The sequence below is a fragment of the Protopterus annectens genome, chromosome 4.part0, assembly GCF_019279795.1.
Source record: "Protopterus annectens isolate FY-2018-M chromosome 4.part0, PAN1.0, whole genome shotgun sequence".
Lineage (NCBI taxonomy): Eukaryota > Metazoa > Chordata > Ceratodontiformes > Protopteridae > Protopterus > Protopterus annectens.
Genome location: NC_056733.1, coordinates 700,819,637 through 700,837,809, shown reverse-complemented (window position 1 = coordinate 700,837,809; position 18,173 = coordinate 700,819,637). Strand labels below are relative to the sequence as shown.

The 18,173-nt window shown below is 39.0% G+C and overlaps 1 protein-coding gene across 1 annotated transcript in view; it reads left to right on the top strand.

Moving 5' to 3' along the window:
* LOC122799540 (glutathione S-transferase theta-1-like) overlaps positions 1–18,173 on the top strand; it is a 107,742-nt gene that overhangs the window by 44,794 nt on the left and 44,775 nt on the right. The window lies entirely within an intron of this gene.

Below are 18,173 nucleotides of genomic sequence, written 5' to 3'. Positions count from 1 at the left end.
TAGCATACTTGGTTTTGGTGCAGAAGGCTGTGGGTTCTACTCCTACACCATGTAGATAGATTGCTGATACTGGGGTGCACTTTAAAGGGAGGGAGTGTTGCACTCCTGAGCTTGGTGTCCTTTGGATGAGATGTTAAACTGAGGTCCCATCTGTCTGTGATAATGGTGGGTGTGAGATCATTTGTATCTACCTGAGCTATCAGAAAGAGTAGGAGAAAGTTCTCCAGTGCCCTCACCAAATTTCCCTCAGTAGTATAAATATCACCAAGGGTCTCCCTTGAAAAGAAGCTACTAGCTTAGGTGGACTAACCTGGTCAACAAAAGATATTTAAATTAAATCCATATCTCTGCCTTCATTTCAAAAGTAAAGACAAAAAATAGTATGTATGCTGACAGTTTTGAGCAGTGTTTATGGTAATTGGGGGAGAGAGAGAGACAAGTAATGGGACACCAGATTGGCTGGGGTGGGGTATCTGGTCCATTCCCTGCCTAAGGCCCTATTTTCCAGTTTGATGACCAGGGAGGTCCACTGGGCTCAAGGAGCCCGTTTTCAGTGGAGGCCCGGGGGAGAAAAGCTCCACATTACATACAAGTAAATCAAAACTTACAATTACAATCACAGAATTATATACAGAGATGTAGTGAATTACAGATGCAAAAGATGAACACTCTTCATGACATACAGACATAGTTGATTAGAGAGCCATTTGTACAGCATATGGTTGAACTGAGGCAGCAGAATAATCTGAATAAAATGCTAATAACTATCAAATTATAACTTTTTCTGTTGGTAGTTACAAAGACTGAAAATTTGAAAGATAGTAGTAATTATTGGTTTTGTAGAAAGCGGGAGAAATAATGGAGGACAGTGCTGTAGGCAATGTATACATTCAAGATAGTGGTGGAAGAAGAGAGAGATAGTTGAGCAGTAGAGAAGGAGGCAGATGTTTAGCAGAAGTAGATTCTGGTGTAAGCAGAGGTAGAGGCAGAAGTACGGAGGAGAAAGAGGCAGTTGTTTTGTAGCAAAAGTGGAGTACACACATAGCATAGATACTTATCTTAGCTAATTAACATCATCTAGAAAAGAGTAGAGATAGAAAGCTATGTACAGTATTTACATTATATACATTCAGGTTTGGTTGTTATATTACGTTGGATTCAGAGAGGGGTAGCTGAAGAGGAAAATCAGCAGGGTGTAGAGGTAGATGTGGAAGTACGTGAGTAGGAGACGATAACAGGATTAGGTAGGGAGAATGCAATTACATTTCCAGTTATGAGAGAGGTAGGAATGGAGCAGTGATTTGAAGCGTTCAAAGTTTTTAGAGATTCGTAGTGGGGATGGGAGAGTGTTCCATTTTTTGGCTAAGGAAAAGGATAGGAGAAGCTGGCCAGCAGGATGGTTTGGTTTGTATACAGAAAGTAGATTTTGTTGGGCAGATCTTAGGGGTCTAAGAGGTGTGTAAAATGGTAAGTTATTTGTTAGGGAAGGGCATGCAGTAGGTTTAAAGATGAATTTGTGGGCTGTAGTGAGTTGGAGGTAGTCAAGGTAGTTGGGAAGCTCTAGCCAGTTTAGCATATGGAGGGAGGTACAATGGTGGGAGGAGTGGTTAGATTTAGTAGCAAATTTAGAGATTTTGTTGTAACAGATTTCTAGTTTAGCAAATATGGTGGAAGAGAAGTTGGTTAGTAGTGGAGCACCATACAGTAGTGATGGTAGTAAGTAGGTAGTGGCGAGAGTTTGCTTTGTAGAGGGAGAGAGAAAGTGAGAGTTTCTGTATAGCACACCAAGTTTCTGATGGGTTTTCTTAATATTTAGTTGGAGATATGTATCGAATTTCAGGTGTTCATCCATGGCAACCCCAAGAAAGAACAACTTCAATAGTGGAGTTGGTATGGCTGATGATATTGAAGGATTGTTTGCTGAGAGGGAGGGCTTTTGTGGGGGAGAAAAGAAGTATTTTGGATTTGTTGGCATTAAGGGAGAGATGGTTTTGAAGCATCCAGCTCTCTGTAGTTGTAAAGGCTATTTGGGTTTTAGCCTGGAGCTTGGGAAGGGTAAGAGCAGAGCAGACTAAGGTGGAGTCATCTGCATATTGCACTATTTGAGTGTTAGGAATCGCAGAATGAAAACCATTGATGGATATATTCAAGAGCATTGGTCCGAGTATAGATTCCTGGGGAACCCCTGTTGGGGTAGGTAGGAAGGTTGAGGTACCAGTTTGCCATTTCACAGCCTGAGATCTGTCAGAGAGATAACTATTGAACCATGTAAGGGATTTTTGGGAGAGGATGAGGTTAGAGAGGTGATTCAGAAGATGGGTGTGGGAGACAGTGTCAAATGCCTTGGATAGATCGAGAAGGACAGTGGAGACAATTTCTCCCGAGTCACGGGCATGGTTAACTATGTCTAAAAAAGACAGGAGAGCAGTTATTGTACTATGGCCAGGACGGAAGCTGTGTTGCGTAGTGGTGAGGAGTTGATTATTGATGAGGTAGGGCATGAGTTGCAGGTGGTATTTGACCATTATTCAGCTCTGGAGGGGTCAGTAATAATGTCTCAGGATAGTGTATGAATGGAGATACTGCAAAAGTTTGGATGTTAAAGAGACAAAGTAAAATTAGAGGTACAGCCTAACAGTGTCTGCACTGGTACCACAAATGAGTCTGTGTATGGGCGGTACTAATGAGGAGGAATTCCAGATCCTGTACACCTAGTACAATAATGCAGAATAATGCAGGATATAAGCAGAGGTACACCGGACTAACAAGCACAGGACAATTCAGGAGTGATGCCAGGCACTAGCACAGGCAAAGATGACACAAGATTGCCACGGATGCCACAACACTATCGATAACAGTACAACAATTTAAGAAGTACTATAAGACAGAACAATGCACAATGAAGGCACAGATGCACCAGACTAACAAGGACAGGGCATCTATTCAAGACTGATACCAGGCACTAGCATAAGTAAAAATGGCACAGGACTCAGCCACGGGTGCCACAAGACTAATGTGCATGGTACAACAACTTAAGTGATACTATAAGGCAGAACAATGCAGGATATAACCCCAGTGCCACAGATCTACCAACCACAGTACCACTGAAAATTAATACAGAGTACCAGCCTGAAAAGAAATGATACAGGAGTGGGTTTTTATTTTATTTTGTTTCAGTTATATTTGCTTACTGAGGTAATACTGATCAATTTCAGGCTCAGCCCGGGTAAAACACAAAACATTTAATAAACAAAAACATTCAGAAATGTAAGCAATAACAGAGTAGTTCAGACTAATTGCACTTAACTAGTAAACACAACACAGCACTTTAAAGGTGATCCAGTGATCCAACATGAGCACATAATGTGAAGAGGAAGAAAAGTATTTGTAGTCATAAATAATATTAGCTGTTTACTTATTACTAGCCATTCAAAGAACTCTGAGTGTGAACCGGTTACTGTGTACATTTATGTAAGTACACAAAATAAAGCTGAGTAAAGGAGTACTCTTCTGACCACTTTCAACCATTTCTAAAGCCCTAAGTGACCTAATCAGTAAAACGCTTTTCCACTGGCAGTGTAACCAGCGGTGTATTAATGAGAGATTTTAACTTGCAGAGGGAGTCTTAAAAAAAAGAAAAAACTACTACTCTACAGCACTTTGGCTGGCCATGCATTTCCCCATTTAGTTACAGTGCCTACCAGACCAGCTTGAAGTACTGGAAATCAAACTGCACCGGACTGGATTTGTACAAATTGTACTAGTAGGTGCCGCCCACCATGTTGTATTCCCAACATTTCATGATCAGTATAATGTCACACTCACTACTAGAATCGTTGCAAACTCTAAATGCACGAAATGCAAAAATTCTCAATCATAGAGCATGTTGGCGGTATTACTAAAATCAGTTGTGGATCGCACTTGCAGACATAAATTGATATTGTGTAAGAAATCAGTCTGAGAACCAGCCTTAGAGTAAATCATTCATATTCTCTTGTCATGAAATAAACGATCTTTGTAACACCTGAAGCCTCAGTGGAAAACCAAATGTGTAGATTACCACTGAAATGGACAAGCCTTGCTATGTATAGAGCAGTTTGCAACAGTACAACTGTAGCAATTTGCAGTCATATTTTGACCAGTACTGCAATACCAGAAATCAGGAGAAAAGGCTAATAAAACAAAAGCTGTATTTCTGAAATAAATAAAGGTGTACATTCACCCTAGGTAATTACAAAGGTTTCTGGAAAGAAACCAGTATAACCTAAAAGAGCTAGGCAAAATCAGTATCTTACCCTGACAACCAACAATGAATATGTTATCTGAACCAGGACTGTCTCAAAGAATTATTTGCAGTGCTTGCATCACATCTCAATTCAGGAATGCTGCTTCCAAAGCAAATTCCTCACTCAGAAGTAAAATGTGTATTATACAATGACTGGCCATTAGCATTCAAAAACGAGTACGCTGATTGGCCAGCCCAACCAGCATGCCCATTGTAAATCTGAGAATATACCAACAGGTTTACGTCCGGTCGCCTGGACTTTTTCCCGTTAGTACATCTCTCTTTTTTTTTTTTTAATACCAAACACAAATGAAGACATTTAAGGATAATCAGGCTCATTCTACAAAACTTAAAAAACTTACCTGATTATCCCTTTATTTTTTCTGTCCCGACTCTCCCAACCTGGCCAGGAATAAAGATGATCTTCCAGTCCACTTCCCCGTGCCCATTTGCACAGATACCGAAGCTTTGAAATAAGCTATCAGCCAAAACTGGGACATCTTGACAAGTAGCCTAGATATTCTCAAAGCCATCAGCCCGAAACCCTACTTCTCATACAAAAGAACCCACTCCCTCAAAAACTGTTTTGAACGGAGTCTGCCCAGCACACTTACCAACTCTACTGACTGCACAGGCACTCATCCTTGCAGCCTATGCATATGCTGCAAACATATCAATGAAGCCACTCAGCTCCCCACCCACCTTAGCAGCGCCCCCTTCTGCTTCAGAGAAGAGGGGTTGGGAGGGTGGCCTAATGGTTAGGGTGTTTGCCTTACAAACAGAAGGTACAGGGTTTGAGTCTCACAAGGGATAATTGGCTAGGCTTAAAATGCCTCCCAAGGGCACTGAGTCTAGTGCTAATCTGTGAACCTATGAAGTACGACTGTAACAGCCAAGAGGTAGTATACCGGGGCTGCTGCACCCACTGCGATGCATTTTACATGGGCATGACCTCCCACAAGCTTAGCAACAGAATTAAAGAGCACTACCAGGCTATAAGGAAACGCGACCACTCTAATGCAATAGCCAAATATGCTCGCTCCTGCATAGAACCTCCAGGATTCAAGTTTCTAGTGTTAGAAAAAGTGTCTAATTTCACCGGTGGTAGCAACACAAAGCTAGAAGTCCAGGAATTGAAATGGCAAATCTGACTAAAAGCCGATACAGCCCCAGGGCTCAGCGGCAGTCTGAACATTAAGAGTCTCCTGAAATGGCAACGATAGCCAATCAGATGACTCACCGCCCACTGTTCCTCTTAAGCACTAATCACGTAAAATATATAAATACCAATGCATGGAATGATGTATTACAGATTTCTAAAAAAGTTCACTGCTATTTTTTGTAAAATAAAAATAAGCAAACGAAAGCGCTCAAATCTGACCTACGGCTTGTGTCTCTTTCTTCCAGTCTCTACGGACCACCCAGGGAACACTACCTCTTTTGTATAAGTTTTTTTTGCACCATTAACCTGGGGATAGTGCTTTTTGTATCATATATATATATATATATATATATATATATATATATATATATATATATATATATGTATATGGTTCCACTTCATATCATCAAATTATCATTTCATTGAATTGCAAATCATCGAGACCAAATTGTCTAAAACTCATTTAATCGAAAACTCATATCATCGAATCTCAAATCATCGAAAACTATAAAGCGACTACAAATAACATCCCAGACACTGTTTACTACATTTATGCAGTGGGGCAAGCCCCCCTGCACCCCCCATGTGGGGGGCTCTGCCCCCCCACACCCTCCGTAATTAAATATACCAACTCCAAGGTTGCACTACAGTGGGGTTAGGAAATAACCTCTTTCCCCCACTGTAGTAAAAACTTTGTGGAATGTTATTTGTAGTTGCTTTATAGTTTTCAATGATTTGAGATTTGATGATATGAGTTTTCGATGAAATGAGTTTTCGACGATTTGGTCTCGATGATTTACAATTCGATGAAATGATAATTCGATGATATGAAGTGGAACCATATATGTATATATATATATATATATATATATATATATATATATATATATAATATGCAAACATATATATATATATATATATATATATATATATATATATATATATATATAATATGCAAATATATATATATATATATATATATATATATATATATATATATAAGTTTACTATCAAAATATAGAAGTGTAGTTAGGTGAACACAGGAATGTCGAATGTGTGTTGGCTGATTATCATACTGCAGAACTGCAATTCTAGGAATGTCCTTTAGCGAATGCCACTGTGCATTTACTCATATGAGGTTGACATTACGAATACAGATTGCGGTACAATGCAGATTGGAAATTTACCCTTTTCCTCACTGTAGTGCGAACCCAGAGTTGGAATATATAATTTGCAGGAGGGCTTGCCCCTTTGCAAAAATGTGAATTAATGTGAATGAATTAAAGTGATGTGCAGTACTGAACTGTGCACATTTGTACTGCTGGGAAGCAGGCACGTAACTGTCAGCAGGTAAACTTTTGGAAATGTCAAAGATGTTGGTTTGATCATTTCGAATTGACATGTTTTCGACATGTTTACCTAATTAGTATTCAGGAATTTGGAATTTTTTGCTGTTTGTGTACAAAATGTGTTTTGACATTTGAGATTTTGGTATTAAATTATATATATATATATATATATATATATATATATATATATATATATATATACACAAGGGAGCCCACAGGATTTTTTGCAGGGGGGGGTGCAAACCCAGAGCCCCACCCCCTCAGCCCACGCAGCTCCAGCCCCCCACTCACACAGCTCCACCCCCTCCACCCACGCAGCCCCCCCCCACCCACGCAGCCATTCCAGTGTCCCATTACTTGGCTATTTCTCCCCATTTGTCATAGACACTGTTCAAATCTCTCAGTGTGCATACTGTTTTATGCTTTACTTCTACATTGATTACAGATATTCGGATTTCATTTAAAACTTTTATTTCAAATTTTATAGCACAAACACTGATAGACATTTACTAAACCTAAACAAAGCACAAGTCATACAATGAAAACAGAATTAGCATTAAAACTTCTCTACCTTTGAAACCCACATTCACTGAAACAGCATTGAAACCCACATTCAAAGAAAATGCATCTGGACAGTGGCAGGGTAAGTTTACCTTTGGGCTGTTTTCAAATCATAGGCTCCTTGCACACATCTTTAGAACCATGCAAAAGTTCTTTGATTTACCTTCCTGACTGTATTAATTATATTATATAATAATTGAATTATATCCCTTGTATAATACAGCACCACTTGTTAGAGTGTGTTTTAAATGTATAGTTCTGAACATTTTTCCTTTAAGCAATGAAACAAATATGAACTAATAACGACAACCTGCCCAATTCAGAACATTTCAACCATAAAGGGCCACTCAAACTTCTGTCATACAATCCACCAATATCAATCAATATGCAGAATCTCTGCAGAAGTAAGTCACCCGAATAATTCCATATTAAAGAGACTTGAAACCAATGAAGAAGTTGTTGCTAGAAAACAACTTTATATTTCAGTGTTTCATTTACAAATTCAGTGCCTGTTGGCTGTTGCCCTTGAAGAATAAATTGCCTATGTTATATTAAAAGAAATGGTAAGCTGGTATATTGCAACAGGGAATGGGTGGCAAGCTGAAAAACAGGTTCATAGTTATTAGGTGTTTCATCCAAAGGAGTACATACTAAGGACTGCAGTACCATACCCCCTTAAAATACAAATGTACATGCTGTAGAAATAGAACATACAGCCCTTTGCATCAAGATGCAAGTATGCTACCTACTGTGCTAACACTGCTTTAAAATTCTATACCACAATAATAATACCATTCGATAAACAAAACAGTTGCACATTTTAAGCAGACAGCATGAGCAGCAGTAACCTTTGCTTCCGTTGAAGCTCACAATTCCTTGAAAATGCACTTGAAAATAAATTCCACCTGCTAGATCTAACTAGGGCATTTTTCTCTCTCTGGCTCTGGCTGTCTGTTTCAAATATTTTAAGCTCAAATCTGAATCTTGAAGAAAAACAGTTTAGAGAACATAGAAGAAAGGCAGAGGAGAATGGCATTGTTATATTGTAGAACAAAGCATTTAAATAAGTTGGTGATTGGATATCAAAAATGTACTTTAGAATTACTGCTAGACCTTATGACAAGGAATCAATCATTCTACTGTGCCAGATAGTATGACAGTCTAGCTGACAGACTGGGAAAGTACCATGGCTAAAGAAATGGATAGAAAGGTGACATATGCCCAGCGATTAGGTCACAGCTGTACAAGAAATGGGTACCTCACACTGAAAATTAGCATAAATTAACCCATGGAGACAACCTGAAACATCATAGCAGTTTCTATAAGCAAATGAAACCACTGGTAGCAGTACATGCCAAGGTCTTAGGGTTAAATGATTCCAACTTAACCAAGTGAGAATGAATGGTCCAAATATCCACAGAGACAGGGTGAGGAAAGAAACATAATGACGGATCTAACAGAGATGATACAGCCATAGAAGCTGGCTCAGTTGAGACTGGAACCATATCAGATTACCACAAGAGACCTACATCCTATCCAGAGATTGTTAAAGAAAATGTTGCTACTTGGGATACTGCATTGGACAGCTATTTGACGTGTGCTGTTATTAAAATAGAGCATTACTTACATGTGCAATCTACTGCAATTACTGCCATAGGAGGGATATCTTATGTACTATTGACCACCATTCACCTGGTCTGAGAAGGCAAACATGGAAAAAAATCAGGTGTCATTGTTGGATAATATTCTTGCATATGATTTAATAGGAAATGATTCTGATAATAACATGCAATTGCATGCAGCTAGGCATACAGACAACAGCGCAGAGCACATAGCAGGGGGAAATACAGATGGAGCTCAAATCTGCAACAGATCCTGGTAATGCAGCTACTTGCAGGAAACAGCTAGGTAGTATTGACAAGCATAAACCTGAACCACAATTCTCATAAGGTTTTGAATTTCCTTTGGAAGGGACTGCCTTAGAGGAAGACTTAAGTAGCAGCAAGTCTGAATCTGAACTTTGCCTGTGAAAAGGTGCTACATTTAAAAGGAGTTACCTTACAGAATGAGAGACACAGTAGAAGCAAGCCTGAATCTGATCTACAACTGCCAAAAGAGACTGGACTTCCTTTGGAGTAGCAGTTGGAGAGGATCATAGAGAGGTGAGAAGCACGGTTCTAAGATCCTTTATTACAGAGCTTGAGGGAGACAGCCAAGGAGTCTCATATTTTGAAAAGGCAGAGTGGGCTCAGATACTGAGGAAGGAAATTATTGAACCAAGAATGGACTCTCTAAGGAGAGCAAGAGAGAGAAATAACATTATAGCTTTTGGTCCTAAAGGTTTGCTGATCGGCATATCTGTGTACAGCCCATATCATTTAGTCATGAAGCGCACAGAGGCAATACTTGTGCAATATTTCTATTGGCCAGTCATTGCAGAATATGCATCCTGAAAAGTGCATTATCGGTGTCAAAACTTAATAAGGCAAGAGACAAAGCCAAGGCTGTTTTGATGTCATTGCTTGCTACTGAAAAGCCATTCCCAAGATTAGATATAGATAGTGTGAGTAGGCTTACTATTCAAAGCACTACATGTAAGAGATTTGTACTGATGGTGGTAGACTATGCTATTAGTTTTTGTGTGGAAGTGGCTTTGAAATAATTTCAGATGGAAAAAAATGGCAAATACATTAGAAATAAATAAATAAAATAAATAAAAAATTCTCAGAGAACAGCTTTCTTTGCCCTCAGCAAATATAGACAGATGAAATGCGACCTTTATATCTGTTCTTGAGACGCATTTGTGAAAGTGCTGTGAGATAAAGGCATTACAAATTACCCCTATCATCTGCAAACAAATGTTTTTGAAGAGGTTTAGCTGTGTAGTTCATAACATTCTGAGAAAATCTGCACACCAGTTTCAACAGGAATTAGCAGTACTATTTGCTTTTTTGCATGCAGTAAAGTAACCGGAGACATACTTTTCACCATTTGAACTATTCTGTGGTGACATGGTAAGGGTAAAATTATACTTTAATCATGATGAGTGGGATGATGAATGTATTTCTGACAAAGAGGCTATAATAGCATATGTCCTTAATTTCAGTATTAGTTTTAGAGAGCTCAAGGGTTGGCAAAGAGCCCCTTGCACAAACAAGCTGGAGAGACAGACCATACAGTTTACAAAAGGTAATGATTTACTTCTGTTCAACTAAACAAACTGCAGTCAGCATGGGAGCATCTTTTCACTGTTGTATATACATATATATATATATATATATATATATATATATATATATATATATATATATACACACACACACACACACACACACACACACACACACACACACACACACACACACACACTGTACACCTCTTAGACACTTACAAACACACACACACACACACACACACAGCTACCTCTCAATTGTACGCTCATCCCAAGTCCAAACGGCTTCTGGAATTCAAGTTCCGTGCGCAAATGCAGAAGATTAATACATAAACCATCAGTCGCATGTATGAAGAAGACGAAAACAGCACCTGTTCTGTTTGCATGACTGGACGCAAAGAGCGTTCTTAAAGAAGAACGCCCTTAATTTTTTTTTTTTTATTTGAAGTAAATTAATTTCCTGGCCAGCTGATTCCAGGGGGGTGTAAGTGCACCCCCTTGCACCTGCCTGCGCGCGCCCTTATATATATATATATATATATATATATATATATATATATATATATATATATATATATATATATATATATATATTATTATGTATAGATATGTGTGTGTGTGTGTGTGTGTGTGTGTGTGTGTGTGTGTGTGTGTATATCTGTGCACGCACATGCATGTGTGCGTGTGTATGGGATTGCAGACATAACTTATATGTATTTTTATATAATATAGTTAGCATTATTCTCTTGCAGTGTTTGATTCTCTGATTAATTTCCCAGTGGATGTGCCTTCTTTGCAGAGTTTTAATGACCTCCATATGTCTTAATGATGTTTTTCTTTGATTTCTAATTTCCTGGAAAAGGGGATCTGAATGGATAGATAGGAATTGGGGATGCTGTAAATTCCCTTTAGATGTGTTTGCAGATATATATATTCTTTGACACACTGGTTCCTACCTTATACCTCTTGCTTACCTTGACAGACCTTGGCTTTCCACAACCATGGATTATAAAAATCAGGCATTCAAAAATGGATGGATGTATGCCTGTATGTATTTTTGTGCACACTATTAAATATAAAGGGGTCTGCATATTTATTTATTTATTTATTTTACATTTATTAACCGGGTTAGTCCAGCTGAGCGTTTAGCTTGTTTTCAGTGGAGACCCGAGGAGAAAAGCTCCGCAGTCAGTATTTACATTTTACTTACAATCAATTAAGACATTTTAATTTTCATCTAAACAAATAGTTAAAGAGATAACATTTACAATAAATCATACAGAAAACAGTTGGGTCCAATTTTTGAATTGATACCACAAAAATTTAGGTACAATGTCATGAAAGGAATACAGTGTTCACAATTCCTAAACGGTTATATACAGTGTTGGTACAGCACGAATAGTAAGGAGAAGATTATTAAGATAGGCAGTGGAAGAGAAAGCAGGGAGGAGAAACATGTACCTTTGAATGTGAAAAGCCTGTCTATGTGTCGTGTTCCTGAATGTGAAACACCAGCTCACCATGACACAGCAAGTACATTAACTTCATTCTTGTTTCCTGTCCCTTCATTGTGTTATAATAACCGTGGTGTATTAAAACCGTACTTTATCAAGAACTGCCTTCCATTGTATTTGTACAGCCGAGATATGTTGTTGTGTCTTTTGGCTTTTCCCGGTTAGGGGTCGCCACAGCGGAACTCCGGTCTGCTAATGATTGCCAACAGCCGAGCTATAACTTGCCTATTTATTATTTTTCCAACAGCTTATCAAGATGTGGTAGGAGAGAGATAGGTCTGTGGTCAGATGTATTTACTGATTTAGTTTACTTAGGTATATGAGGATAATGTCAGGAAAGCTGGTCAGAACTGCCCTCTATTGCAGTTGTACAGTTCATTTGTAACCTGACTATACAGTTTATTGAGATGTGGAAAAAAAAAGATATGTCTATAATCAGACATTTTTATTTTGCTTCTTGTTCACCAGCTTACCACTGACTTCAGATCCTTGAATCTTTATATGGCCCCATCTTCCCAGTGCCACTGCCTTAGGGAGCAGCATGGCATGTCCCCTTACTGAGTGTGTCTTTCCCCTTCAGATGTTCCCTTACTGAGTGTGTCTTTCCCCTTCAGATGTCCCCTTACTGAGTGTGTCTTTCCCCTTCCGATGTTCCCTTACTGAGTGTGTCTTTCCCCTTCAGATGTCACCTTACTGAGTGTGTCTTTCCCCTTCAGATGTCCCCTTACTGAGTGTGTCTTTCCCCTTCAGATGTCCCCTTACTGAGTGGTCTTTCCCCTTCAGATGTCCCCTTACTGAGTGTGTCTTTCCCCTTCAGATGTTCCCTTACTGATTGTGTCTTTCCCCTTCAGATGTCCCCTTACTGAGTGTGTCTTTCCCCTTCAGATGTCCCCTTACTGAGTGTGTCTTTCCCCTTCAAATGTCCCCTTACTGAGTGTGTCTTTCCCCTTCAGCTGCTCCCTTACTGAGTGTGTCTTTCCCCTTCAGATGTCCCCTTACTGAGTGGTCTTTCCCCTTCAGATGTCCCCTTACTGAGTGTGTCTTTCCCCTTCAGATGTTCCCTTACTGAGTGTGTCTTTCCCCTTCAGATGTCCCCGTACTGAGTGTGTCTTTCCCCTTCAGATGTCCCCTTACTGAGTGTGTCTTTCCCCTTCAGATGCTCCCTTACTGAGTGTGTCTTTCCCCTTCAGATGTTCCCTTACTGAGTGTGTCTTTCCCCTTCAGATGTCCCCTTACTGAGTGTGTCTTTCCCCTTCAGATGTTCCCTTACTGAGTGTGTCTTTCCCCTTCAGATGTCACCTTACTGAGTGTGTCTTTCCCCTTCAGATGTCCCCTTACTGAGTATGTCTTTCCCCTTCAGATGTCCCCTTACTGAGTGGTCTTTCCCCTTCAGATGTCCCCTTACTGAGTGTGTCTTTCCCCTTCAGATGTTCCCTTACTGAGTGTGTCTTTCCCCTTCAGATGTCACCTTACTGAGTGTGTCTTTCCCCTTCAGATGCTCCCTTACTGAGTGTGTCTTTCCCCTTCAGATGTTCCCTTACTGAATGTGTCTTTCCCTTTCAGAGAAAATAGCTTCACGGCCATGCCAGCTATGAAGCCTTCTGACACCTGTTGAGGAGTAATGAGCCCAAGATTATCATACAGTGGTCATACTGGGGGTATCTATTATCCCTGTTCCCTTCCCACCTTGCTGATATCATGTCTACCCAGGCTGTGCTGCAAATAGTCTGTTGTGATCAGTGTACTACCCTGGTAAAAAAAAAATAAATAAAATAAAATAAATTGCAGGCTGGGCAGGCCATGAGGAATAACCTTGAGCTTTTGCCCCAACCATGTGCCCATAGGGTAGCCATGTCTGGTCTGTTGTCCAGTCTGTCAGACCTATGTCATTTTTCTCAGCTCCAACTTACAATATAGCTCCATTACAGAGATACCAAGCATGCTCTCACCCATCTTCTCTGCTTGCACCATTATTCACCTGAACATGTAACTGAACTCGGATCTCCTGTGTCACAGTTAGGGTGTTATCCCTGTAAGCCACAGGGTTGACATAATCAGATGTAGTTACTGATTTAATGCACTTAGTGATGGTGATAATTTAATGACGTATGGTGCTGGTCATTTTTCAGGCAGTTTAGTGTCTATTTCTAAACAATGGTCTAAACCAGATCACAGCACCTTCACCACTCTGCTGGTTATTACAGACTAAAGTCTATCTTGAAAAGGTTCATAAGTTCATAAGTAAGTATTACATAATCAATCTGCAGACCATTACAAGCCTAGCCAATAACTCATTGAAAATTTCTCTCCGGCCTCAAAGAGGATGACACAAGCTAGACCTATGGGGACTCTGAAGTTAAACATCCATTTTTCTAGGTTTGCCTTGAAGATGGTGGGGGTGCTACTCTGCTTGACATGCAGGGGGAGAGTTATTTCTGAAATAGGGGGTACATTGTAATGTAAATCTATCCTGCAAGTATATCCTATTTATCTGTTGATGAAGTTTTAGTTTGTGAACAAAGGTGAACTGAAAAGGGTTTTTTTGTCAGTTTTAAAGAGTTGTTGACTCTGAGTATAATGTACTACTGCATCTGAAACTAGTAAATGTATAACAATGAAAAACAACTAAAATGTGGGTTTCCTCCGGGTACTCCGGTTTCCTCCCACATTCCAAAGACATGCATCTGGAGCATTTCTCCCCGGGCCTCCACTGAAAACAGGCTCTGTGGAACCTAGTCGGACATTCCCGGTCAACAAATGTTAAATAAATAAAATAAATAAATAAAAAATCCTCAAACCATTATGCTACTTAAAATGGAGTCTTCCGACCACTGAAAAGAACTAAAATGAGCCGTTACAATCCACCATTCTAATTTATTATTCTAACATCCTTTCATTGTAATCATATACATCCATAAACACCAACCCATCTCCCCTATCCGGCTTCATTACGCTGCTCTTTCCAAAAGTTGTAAACTGTGAAATCAGACTTGTTTATATTAAATTGCACATTGAAACCTAGATTATTAGCCAAAATCCCTCTTATGTCCATTTCACATACCTTCTCAAAGAGGAGGAGAACTGGATGAAGCTATGGGTTAAAGGTATTCAATATGGAAAATTCATGTTTCACGAGTGTATTGTTATCTATCCAAATATGTAGATTAAGTTTATGTAGAACAAAATTTTAAGTCCAGTAAAGTCATAGCCAAGTCCACTCTAGTTGCTGGAAGAAAAGTCAACATTTTTGATAAAATGTCTACAGTTTCAGTTTCAACAGGTGTGTCAGAATAATTGTACACTTTAAAAATCTCCAACACAGTTAGTAACAACAGTACATTTAGAAGAATCAAAATGGTCTCCATCCATGGACACTGTTTGCAGGACTGTCTTCTCCTATCTCCATCTGTTGTTGAACCTGTCTGCCTCCATTGGTTCCTCTGTGAAGGGGTGTAAAAATCTCATTGATTGGACTAGTTATTAGCCTGCTGGTGAAATGTTCAATGGGATTGGTCCTGGGTTTGTTGCCATTCTCTAATCCTTTCACTGTGTCTGAGGGGTGGGTACTCCTTCTCATTAGCTATTGCTGGATTGTCATCATCAGAATCCAAATTATAGACACTATTAGGTCTGTCTTCTTCCAAATTGTAAAACTGATTGCCTGTGAAATTATTGTTGAAATGTTGTTCATGCTGTTGGAATTTTTTACCCCATACTTGGGAGGAAGGAGGTTGCAGGTAAGCTTCCCATTTTCATAGTCAGCTCTGGCACTCTTGGTCTTCCTAATTTTGCCAGCCTTCAATTTCTGCAGGTGTAACTCAATGCTATTATATATACAAATATGCTCAAATTTGTATCTCCCGTTATAATCCACCATTCTAATTTATTATTCTAAATATCCTTTTGTTGTAATCATATACATCCATAAAAAACAACCCACCCCCTTTATCCGGTTTCATCACTCTTAATGTTCTGCTCCTTCAAAAAGTTCAAAACTGTGAAATCAGACTTGTTTAAATTAAATTGCACATTAAATCCTAGATTATTAGCCAACATCCCTCTTATGTTCATTTCACATACCTTCTCAAAGAGGAGGAGAACCGGATGAAGTCGTGGGTTAAAGGTATTCAATATGGAAAATTCATGTTTTACAAGTGTATTATTATCCATCAACATATGTTTACATAGAAAAAGTTTTAAGTCCAGTAAAGTCCTAACCATGTCTGCTCTAGTTGCCAGAACAAAAGACAAATCTTTTGATAAAATGTCTATAGGCTCAGTTTCAACAGGTGTGCCTGAATAATTGTACAGTTTAACATCTCCATCATGGTTAGACCAACAGTACATTTAGAAGAATCAAAATGGTCTCCGTCCATGGACACCGTTTGCAGGATTGTCACATCTTCTATCTCCTTCTGTTGTTGAACTTGTGGAATTGTTGGCCTTATTGTGTTGCACTGGCTGCTTCCATTGGCTCCTCTGTGAAGGGGTGTAAAAATCCTTTTGATTGATTTGGTTGTTAGCCTGCTGGTGAAATGTTCGATAGGACTGGTCCTGGGCTTGTTGCCGTTTTCTGATCCTTTCACTGCATCTGAGGGGTGGGTACTTCTCCTCATTAGCCATTGGTGGATTGTCATCAGTGGAATCCAAATTATACACTCTATTAGGTCTGTCTTCTTCCAAACTGTAAATCTTATTCCCTGTGAAATTATTGTTGAAATGTTCATGCTGTTGGAATATTTTACCCCATACTTGGGAGGAAGGAGGTTGTAGGTAAGCTGTCCTATTTTCATAGTCAGCTTTGGCCCTCTCAATCTTCCTAATTTTGGCAGCCTTCAACTTCTGAATGTGTAACTCAATGCTATTATATATACAAACATGCTCAAATTTGTATCTTTTGTATTGGAGGTTGTGTGTTATAGTGTTATCTGGTATCCATTTTGCTGGCTAATAACGCTATTAATTTAGAATTATGTTTGATAATAACCTCAAGGAATTCACACCCTTGCTTATCAAATAGCTGAATGAGTTCTAACTGAAGGGATGAATTAACTTCTAACCCTGTGGGATAATGCCACTGTTGAAGACCCTTAGGAATTTGATGATTTGATGATACATCCCTTTAGGTAGACATTTTTGAGCTGTGTTTTTTTTTGTATTCAAGGAGTTTATAATCAAAGATCTTTAATTTACTAACAGCATTATTGACACCATTTGTTTCCACCTCAGGGGGATTGGTTCTGAAGTCAAAACTATTACTGAGGCAATCCATTAATGTCTGCGCATCACCTGAATAGGGTGATACCTCACCAGAATCTGTTGCTCCAAGCCCATGTTCATTTTATCCAATATTTGATTTCCATTTGGATACAAAACTTGTGGAACTGGAACACCCATCTGATAAGGTGGGTACCTCACTGGTCATAAATTCTGCAAGTTTCCCACAGAGGAAGTTTTTTCAGAAATAGAGAGTACATTGTAATGTAACTCTAACCTGCAAATATATCCTATTTATCTGTTGATGAAGTTTTAGTTTGTGAACAAAGGTGAATTCATTTGTGAACAAAGGTGAACTGAGAAGAGGTGTTTTTGTCAGTTTTTAAAGAGTTGTTGACTCCAAGTATCATTTACTACTGCATCTGAAACTAGAAAACCAAGGCCTTAGCAAAGAGTCATTATGCTGGTTTGATAATTATCTTTGTAGAAGAATGGTACAGGAAAAAAGCAGAGAATTCTCTTTACATTGCAATAAGATCCTTGTTGGTGTTATGCAGGGTTCTATTCTTGGATCTGTTTTATTTTATCAGTTTTATCCACCCTCTTAGTTGAAAGTACCCTCATCTAAAAGCTACCATGTCCACTGATGACCTCATTCTTTGACTTAGCTATGATGTCACAACACTGTAAATGCATCCTCATAATAGCTTTAATGATATCACCTTTCTATTAAAATGCAGTATGGGTCCTTGAATTTAAATACCTGGGGGGAGGGGTTGAATTGAATCAGCCTTTAAATGACTCTTATTCTGATTACATCAACACGGTCACTTCTCTGCTGAAAATAACCTTTTGGGTAGCTAGATTACTTACTCCAGAATTCAAGTATGTCATTGCAAAAATATTTGATTGT